The sequence below is a fragment of the Arachis ipaensis genome, chromosome B09 (genome assembly GCF_000816755.2).
Source record: "Arachis ipaensis cultivar K30076 chromosome B09, Araip1.1, whole genome shotgun sequence".
Classification (NCBI taxonomy): Eukaryota; Viridiplantae; Streptophyta; class Magnoliopsida; order Fabales; family Fabaceae; genus Arachis; species Arachis ipaensis.
The window spans coordinates 54,913,307-54,923,810 of record NC_029793.2 but is presented as its reverse complement, the minus strand read 5'-3'; positions in this window follow the sequence as shown (position 1 = coordinate 54,923,810).

The window sequence follows — 10,504 nt, the reverse complement described above, 5'->3', positions numbered from 1 at the left end:
ATGGAATGTTCTTGGTGCTCCATCCTTAGTTGTCCCATGTTGGAACTCAATTCTCCTAGGGAGGTGTTGATTTGCTCCTAATAGTTTTGTGGAGGAAAATGCATCCCTTGAGGCATCTCAGGGATTTCATGATGAGGAATTTCCTCATGCTCTTGTTGAGGTCCACGAATGGGCTCTCTTGTTTGCTCCATCCTTTTCTTAGTGATGGGCTTGTCCTCTTCAATGAGGTTATCTCCCTCTATGGCAATTCCGGCTGAACTGCATAGGTAATAAATGAGATGAGGAAAGGCTAACCTTGCCAAAGTGGAAGACTTGTCTGCCACCTTGTAGAGTTCTAGGGATATGATCTCATGAACTTCTACTTCCTCTCCATTCATGATACTATGGATCATGATAGCCCGGTCTACAGTAAGATCAGACTGGTTGCTAGTAGGAATGATAGAGCATTGGATGAACTCTAACCATCCCCTAGCCACGGGCTTGAGGTCAAGCCTTCTTAGTTGAATTGGCTTGCCTCTTGAATCTCTCTTCCATTGAGCTCCTTCCACACAAATATCCATAAGGACTTGGTCCAACCTTTGATCAAAGTTGACCCTTCTAGTGAAAGGGTGAGGATCTCCTTGCATCATTGGCAAGTTGAATGCTAACCTCTCATTTTTCGGACTAAAATCCAGGTATTTTCCCTGAACCATTGTGAGCCAATTTTTTGGGTTCGGGTTCACACTTTGGTTATGGTTCTTAGAGATCCATGCATTAGCATAGAACTCTTGAACCATTAAGATCCTGACTTGTTGAATGAGGTTGGTGAGGATTTCCCAACCTCTTCTTCGAATCTCATGTCGGATCTCCGGATATTCACTCTTTTTGAGCTTGAAGGGGACCTCGGGGATCACCTTTTTCTTGGCCACAACTTCATAGAAGTGGTATTGATGGACCTTTGAGATGAATCTCTCCATCTCCCATGACTCGGAGGTGGAAGCAATTGTCTTCCCTTTCCTCTTTCTAGAGGTTTCTCCGGCCTTAGGTGCCATTAGTGGTTATGGAAAACAAAAAGCTTTAGCTTTTCCCACACCAAACTTAGAATGGTTGCTTGTCCTCGAGAAAAAGAAGAAAGAGAGGATTAGAAGAAGAAGAAATGGAGGAGATGGAGTAGTGGTTTGGGTTCGGCCAAAGGGGTAGTAGTGTGTATGTTGTGTGAAGATGAAGGTGGTAAGGAGGGGTATTTACAGGGTAAGGGAGAGAGGGTAGCCATATGTGAGGGGTTAGGTTTGGAAGGGAAATGGTTTGAATTTGAATGGTGAGGTAGTTGGGGTTTAATAATGGATGGATGTGAGTGGTGAAGAGGTTCTGGGAAAGAGGGTAGGATTTGATAGGTGAGGGGTGTTTGGGAAAGAGGATTTGATGGGATTGGTCAAGGGTGTTTGGGGAAGAGTGTTATAGAAAGGTGTGAAGAGAAGAGAAGAAGAGGTGGGGTAGGTGGGGATCCTGCGGGGTCCACAGATCCTGAGGTGTCAAGGAATTTGAGTCCCTGCACCATTCTGGCGTTCAAACGCCCATTCTGTGCCAATTCTAGCGTTTAACGCCAGCTCTGCTACCTTTTCTGGCGTTAAACGCCACTCTGCTGCCCATTTCTGGCATTAAAGGCCAGCCAGATGCCCATTTCTGGCGTTAAATGCCAGCCAGATGCCCATTTATGGCGTTTAACGCCAGCCAGATGCCAGACAGCCCTTTCTGGCATTAAACGCCTAGAGTGCTGCCTATTCTGGCATTTAACGCCCAGAATGCTGCCAGGCTAGGCGTTAAACGCCCATTCTGCTATCCTTACTAGCGTTTAAACGCCAGAAAGCCTGTCCTCCAAGGTGTGCTATTTTTCATGCTATTTTTCATTTTGCTTTAATTTTGCAGTTGTTTTTATGACTTCACATGATCATCAACCTAAAGAAAATATAAAATAACAATGGAAAATAAATAAATATAATTAAAAAACATTGGGTTGCCTCCCAACAAGCGCTTCTTTAATGTCAATAGCTTGACAGTGAGCTCTTAGAGAGCTTCACAGAGACTCAGAGCTTAATGATGTCCTCCCAACATCAAACTTAGAATTTGAGTGTGGGGGCTCTGTTTGACTATGTATTAAGAGAAGCTTTCCATGCTTCCTCTCCATGGTTACAGAAGAAGATCATTGGGCCTTAAACACAAGGTAGTCCTCATTCAATTGAAGGACTAGCTCTCCTCTGTCCACATCAATCACAGCTCTTGCTGTGGCTAGGAAGGATCTTCCAAGGATGATAGATTCATCCTCTTCCTTCCCAGTATCTAGGATTATCAAAATCAGCAGGGATGTACAGGCTTTCAACCTTCACCAAGACATCCTCTACAAGTCCATAAGCCTGTTTCCTTGAATTGTCTACCATCTCTAGTGAGATTCTTGCAGCTTGCACCTCAAAAATCCCTAGTTTCTCCATTACAGAGAGGGGCATGAGGTTTATCCCTGATCCCAGGTCACACAGAGCCTTCTCAAAGGTCATGGTGCCTATGGTACAAGGTATTAAGAACTTTTCAGGATCCTGTTTCTTCTGAGGTAATTTTAGTTGAACCAGATCATTTAGTTCATTCATGAGCAATGGGGGTTCATCCTCCCAAGTCTCATTACCAAATAACTTAGCATTCAGCTTCATGATTGCTCCTAGGTATTGAGCAACTTACTCTTCAATAATATCTTCATCCTCTTCAGATGAAGAATACTTATCAGAGCTCATGAATGGCAACAGTAAGTTCAGTGGAATCTCTATAGTGTCTATATGAGCCTCAGATTCTTTTGGTTCCTCATTAGGGAACTCCTTGGAGGCCAGTGGACGTCTATTGAGGTCTTCCTCACTGGAAATCACTGTCTTTTCTTCCTCACTAGGTTCGGCCATGTTGGTTATATTTATGGCCTTGCACTCTCTTTTTGGATTCTCTTCTGTATTGCTTGGGAGAGTACTAGGAGGGATTTCAGTAACTCTTTTACTCAGTTGACCCACTTGTGCCTCCAAATTTCTAATAGAGGACCTTGCTTCAGTCATGAAACTGAGAGTGGTCTTAGACAGATCAGAGACTACAGTTGCTAAGTCAGAGTGGCTCTGCTTAGAATTCTCTGTCTGTTGCTGAGAAGATAATGAAAAAGGTTTACTATTGCTAAACCTATTTCTCCCACTATTATTATTACTGAAGCCTTGATCAGGCTTCTGTTGATCCTTCCATGAGAAATTTGGATGATTCCTCCATGAAGGATTATAGGTGTTTTCATAGGATTCTTCCATTTAATTCACCTCTTCATTGCAGGATTCTCAGGGTCATAGGCTTCTTCTTCAGAGGAAGCTTCCTTAGTACTGCCTGTTGCAGCTTGCATTCCAGACAGACTCTGAGAAATCATATTGACTTGCTGAGTCAATATTTTGTTCTCAGCCAATATTGCATTCAGAGTATCAATCTCAAGAACTCCTTTCTTTTGAGTTGTCCCATTATTCACAGGATTCCTTTCAGAAGTGTACATGAACTGGTTATTTGCAACCATTTCAATGAGTTCTTGGGCTTCTGCAGGCTTCTTCTTCAGATGAAGAGATCCTCCTGCAGAGTGGTCCAATGACATCTTGGACAATTCAGACAGACCATCATAGAATATACATATGATGCTCCATTCTGAAAACATGTCAGAAGGACACCTTCTGATCAATTACTTGTATCTTTCCCAAGCTTCATAGAGGGATTCACCTTCCTTCTGTCTGAAGGTTTGGACTTCCACTCTAAGCTTGCTCAACTTCTGAGGTGGAAAGAATTTGGCCAAGAAAGCATTGACTAACTTTTCCCAAGAGTTCAGGCTATCTTTAGGTTATGAGTCCAACCATGTCCTAGCTCTGTCTCTTACAGCAAAGGGGAAAAGCATAAGTTTGTAGACCTCAGGATTAACCCCATTGGTCTTAACAGTGTCACAGATTTGCAAGAATTTAGCTAAGAACTGATGAGGATCTTCCAATGGAGTCCATAAAACTTGGTATTCTGCTGCATCAGAGAAACTAATTGAGGCTTAAGCTCAAAGTTTGCTCCAATTGCAGGAATTGAGATGCTCCTTCCACAGAAGTCAAAAAAGGGTGCAATAAAGTCACCAAGCATCTTCCTTGCATCTCCACCATTGTTGTTGGGTTCGTCCATCTCTTTTTCTTTTTCAAAAAATTCTGTCAGGTCCTCTCCAGAGTTTTGTGCCTTAGCTTCTCTTAGCTTCTTCTTTAGAGTCCTTTCAAGTTCCGGATCAGCTTCAACAAGAATGTTCTTATCCTTGCTCCTGCTCATATGAAAAAAAAGACAACAGAAAAGAATAGGAATCCTCTATGTCATAGTATAGAGATTCCTTTATGTGAATAGAAGAATAGAAGAGTAGAATGAAGAAGAGAGAAGATGAAGAATTCGAACACAGAGAGGGAGAAAGGGTTCGAATTATAAGAAGAAGAGAAGTGTTAGTAAATAAATAAATGAATAGAAAGAGATGAGAGAGAGAGAATTCGAATTTTAAATTAAAATAAAAGGAAAATATTTTTGTTTTTATTTTAATTATTAGTTATAATTCGAAAATTATAAAAAGGAATAAAATTAAATTAAAATTTAAAACAATTAGTTAATTAAAAAGAATTTTGAAAAAGTGGTTAGTGATTTTCGAAAATTGGAGAGAGAAAAGTAGTTAGGTAGTTTTGAAAAAGATATGATTGAAATAGTAAACTTTTAAAATCAAACAAAAAGTCAAGTAGTTAATTGAAAAAGATTTGAAAATGAAATTAAAAAGATTTGATTTTTGAAATTAAAGTTGATTACTTGACTAATAAGAAACTAAGAGATATGATTCTAGAATTTAAAGATTGAACCTCTCTTAATAGGCAAGTAACAACTTGAAAATTTTTTACTCTAGACATTAATTGTTAGCATTAATTATAAAATAAGAAAAAGATTTTGAAAATCAAATTTTTTTTAAATTTTCGAAAATATTAAAAAAAATGAAAAAGATTTTATTTTTAAAAAAGATTTGAAAAAGATAGATTTTTTTTTAATTTGAAATTTTGACTTGACTAATAAGAAACAACCAAATTTTAAAACTTTTGACTAAATTAATTCAAAATTTCGAAATTTATGAGCAAAATAAGGGAAAGATATTTTTTTTATTTTTGAAATTTTAATGATGAGAGAGAAAAACACAAAAATAAAACAAAACATAAAAATTCAAGATCAAAACAAAAAATGCATGCAAGAACACTTTGAATGTCAAGATGAACACCAAGAACACTTTGAATGTCAAGATGAACACCAAGAACTTATTTTTTTGAAAAATTTTTAAGAAAAGAAACACATGCAAGATACCAAACTTAAAAATTTTTAAACTTTAGACAATAAAAATTCAAAAATGCATATAAAAAATAAGAAAAGACACAAAATAAGAAAAACACAAGATCAAACAAAGACAGTTATCAAGAACAACTTAAAGATCATGAAGAACACATGCATGAATTTTTCGAAAATTTAAAGAAAGATTAAAAAGATGCAATTGACACTAAACTTAAAATTTGACACAAGACTCAAACATGAAATTTTTTTAGTTTTTATGATTTTATTAAATTTTTTTTTGGATTTTTTTCGAAAATTAATCAGGAAAAGAAAATAAAGAGATTCAAAATTTTTAATAAGAATTCCAGGAATCATGCAATGTTAGTCTAAAGATTCGGTCCAAAAATTTAGACATGGCTTATTAGCCAGCCAAGCTTTACATGAAAGCTTTACATACAACAGCCAAATTGATGGGAATCAAAAAGCTCCTGCAATGATAAGTGGAAGCCTCGATCCAAAAGAATTTAGACATGGCTTGACAGGCAGCCAGACTTCAACAGATCATGATGAAACTCTAGAATTCATTCTTAAAAATTCTGAAGAACATAAAATCTTTTTTTTGAAATTTTTCAAAAATTAAAATAAAAAGCTTAAACATAAAATAAAATTACCTAATCTGAGCAACAAGATAAACCGTCAGTTGTCCAAACTCGAACAATCCCCGGCAACAGCGCCAAAAACTTGGTACACGGAATCATGATTCACACTTTTCATAACTCCGCGTAACTAACCAGCAAGTGCACTAGGTCGTCCAAGTAATAAACCTTATGTGAGTAAGGGTCAATCCCATGGAGATTGTCGGCTTGAAGTAAGCTATGGTCATCCTTGTAAATCTCAGTCAGGCGGATTCAAATGGTTATGAGTTTTGGTAATAAAAATATAAATAAAATAGAAAATAAGATAGATATACTTATGTAATTCATTGGTGGGAATTTCAGATAAGCGTCTGGAGATGCTTTGTTGCTTCTGAACTTCTGCTTTCCTACTGCCTTCTTCCAACCATGCGTTACCTCCTTCCATGGCAAGCTGTATGATCCTCTCAGATGAAAACAAATCCATATGCGCTGTCACCGCACGGCTAATCATCTGTCGGTTCCCGCTAGCGTCGGAATAGGACCATTGTCCTTTTGCACACTGTCACTGCGCCCAACATTCGTGAGTTTGAAGCTCGTCACAGTCATCCCCTTCCAGATCCTACTCGGAATACCACAGACAAGGTTTAGACTTTCCAGATCCCAGGAATGATGCCAATGATTCTAGCCTATACCACGAAGTTCTAACCTCCGGACTTGGTCCGTGGATTAGAAACCCAAGAGAGTATACTCCAGCTGTCGTCCAATGACTACGTTGAACATCATGTAGATCGCTTTGTGGTTGTCAGGCACGTGATCTTGGCTAAGCGAGTAATGAAGATTGGGTGATTGTCACGGGTCACCCCTTCATTCTGACATAACTGAATTAAGAACAAGAGTATATCTTGGAGAAGAAGTAGCCGTGAATTGAAAGAAAAACAGTAGTAATTGCATTAATTCATGAAGAATAGCAGAGCTCCACACCTTAATCTATGGGGTGTAGAAACTCCACCGTAAAAAATACATAAGTGAAAAAGGTCTAGGCATGGCCGTGAGGCCAGCCTCTCAAATGATAGTCTATGATTACATATATTCCAAAAGATGGTCAAAAGACTCTCTTAAATAAATCACTAAAAGTAGTTTTTTTTATACTAAACTAGTAATCTAGGTTTACAGAAAATGAGTAACTAAGTGCAGATAGTGTAGAAATCTACTTCCGGGACCCACTTGGTGTGTGCTTGGGCTGAGCATTGAAGCTTTTTCGTGCTTAGGCTTTTCCTGGAGTTAAACGCCAGCTTTGGTGCCAGTTTGGGCGTTTTACGCCAAGATGTTTTAGGCTGACTTTGAACGCCAATTTGGGCCATCAAATCTCGGGCAAAGATATTTATATATTGCTGAAAACCCGAGGATGTCTACTTTCCAACGCAATTGGGAGCGCGCTAATTGGGCTTCTGTAGCTCCAGAAAATCCATTTCGAATGCAGCAGGGTCAGAATCCAATAGCATCTGCAGTCCTTTTTCAGCCTCTGAATCAGATTTTTGCTCAGGTCCCTCAATTTCAGTAAAAAAATACCTGAAATCACAGAAAAACATACAAACTCATTGTAAAGTCCAGAAATGTGATTTTTGAATAAAAACTAATAAAAATATAATAAAAAGTACTAAAACATACTAAAAACTATGTAAAAACAATGCCAAAAAGGGTATAAATTATCCACTCATCAGTCTCCGGACGTTGCCATTGCAGTTTCATCTGAGTTTATCACGAATAAAATAGAATTTGATATATGTGGTTGAGATCATTTTCGCATGTAATTTATGAATTTTCTCATTCAAATTTGATATATGTGGTTGAGTATTTTAGTATGGCGATTATTGTGATTTTGTTGCAACACTAATGCGATAAAAGTTACAATAATTTCATAAATAATATATGAGACAGACCAGATTATTAAAGTAATAAGGAAAATAACATTCAAATGTACGTATAAAATTTATAAGATATGATTATCTCAGAAAAATATATATGTATAGCCCAAGTGGAAGATTGTTAGAAAATTATTATTTCTTAATATATTTATGGGCAATACATATATTATTTATAATCGTAAATTAAGTAATTTTTCATTAAGTGAATTATATAACGGTGATCTCATTTATTGTCATAAATATTGAATTAAATAAGTCATTATTACTTTTGATTTGGATAAATGAGATTAAAACCGTAAATACTATTTTATTTGACTTTTAGGGTTTAATGGGTGTCACACTCAAATATAAATAATGACTTCAGGATTTTGGTTTCCAACACATCAAACACGCTTCCATAACTCTTTTTCCACAGTGGGGTTGTGATTCAACCCTATTAGGGATATAAAAGATTTTGGTTGACGAAGATCAAAGAACCACAAGAGCCAAGCTCTCTTATCTCAATCATGCTCTTAAATGAAGGGACGCTTTCGCGCTCTGGTGCACGAATTGCGAATCACACTTTTCACAACTCTTACCACTAACCAGCAAGTGCACTGGGTCGTCCAAGTAATACCTTACGTGAGTAGGGGTCGAATCCCACGGAGATTGTTGGTTTGAAGCAATCTATGGTTATCTTGCAATTCTTAGTCAGGAAGTTAATTGTATTTATCAGTTGAATTGCGAATGAATAAGAGAGCATAGGTTAAAGGTTACTTGTTATGCAGTAATGGAGAATATGTTGGAGTTTTGGAGATGCTTTGTCTTCTGAATCTCTACTTTCCTTTGTCCTCTGATTCACGCACACACGTCCTTCTATGGCAAGCTGTGTGTTGGGGCATCACCGTTGTCAATGGTTACATCCCTTCCTCTTGTGAAAATGGTCCAAATGCTCTGTCACAGCACGGCTAATCATACAGCAGAGCTCCTCACCCCTAACAATGGAGTTTAGAGACTCATGCTATCAAAGAGTACAAAGTTCCGATCTAAAATGTCATGAGATACAAAATAAGTCTCTCTAAGTTGTTTAAATACTAAACTAGTAGCCTAGGTTTACAAAAAATGAGTAAACTATGATGGGTGGTGCAGAGATCCACTTCTGGGGCCCACTTGGTGTGTGCTGGGCTGAGACTTAAATAATTCACATGCATAAGGCTGTTTTGGGCGTTCAACGCCAGGTTTGGATCCATTTCTGGCATTGAACTCCAACTTTTAATCCTTTTCTGGCGTTGGACGCCATAATTGGGCAGAGAACTGGCGTTGAACGCCAGTTTACGTCGTCTATCCTTGAGCAAAGTATGGACTATTATATATTGCTGGAAAGCCCTGGATGTCTACTTTCCAAAGCAATTGGAAGCGCGCCATTTTGAGTTCTGTAGCTCCAAAAAATCCACTTTGAGTACAGGGAGGTCAGAATCCAATAGCATCAGCAGTCATTTTTCAGCCTGAATCAGATTTTTGCTCAGCTCCCTCAATTTCAGCCAGAAAAATACCTAAAATTACAGAAAAACACACAACTCATAGTAAAGTCCAGAAATATGAATTTTTCCTAAAAACTAATGGAATTAAACTAAAAACTAACTAGAATATACTAAAAACTATATGAAATTAATCCCAAAAAGCGTATAAAATATTCGCTCATCACGCTCTCAGATATATTTCTTAATGATTTAACATGGATGATCTTGAGGTTGAGAAATCCTAAAATTTTCAGATAAAATAGAATTTTTATTTAATCAAACAATGATAAAGAATGCTAGAAAAATAAATAAATAATATTTTAAGAATATAGAAATATTAAATTGTCATTTCAATTTACTTTTCTAATCAACGACAATAAATATCTTGAATTAATTAAATTTTTACAAAAAATTATATACCTAAAATTATTTCATTTTTTCAAAAATCTTTTGAACATACAATGGTTCAATGAGAGGTTGACTATTGATAATTGAATATAATATTTTTAAATTTGTATTTTCAATAAAAAAAAATCAACTTATCCTCCTCAAGGAGAATACCATGGTACTGATACCATGTTAAAAAGGAAAGAGGAAGCAATAGGAAAAAGGTTTGTAAGTATTCAATTTGTGTAGAATGATACATATAGAGGGGTATTTATAGGTGATAAGAGAATCGAAATAATAAAGACGTAATATCCTATGAGAAATATTTGGATATGTTGAATCCTAAAATTATTTTTTTTTTCAAAAATATTTTGAACATACAATGGTTCAATGAGAGGTTGACTATTGATAATTGAATATAATATTTTTAAATTTGTATTTTCAATAAAAAAAAATCAACTTATCCTCCTCAAGGAGAATACCATGGTACTGATACCATGTTAAAAAGGAAAGAGGAAGCAATAGGAAAAAGGTTTGTAAGTATTCAATTTGTGTAGAATGATACATATAGAGGGGTATTTATAGGTGATAAGAGAATCGAAATAATAAAGACGTAATATCCTATGAGAAATATTTGGATATGTTGAATAATGCTAATTGATCTAATTGATCCTAATTATACTCTAACAATTATATTCAATTAATTGAT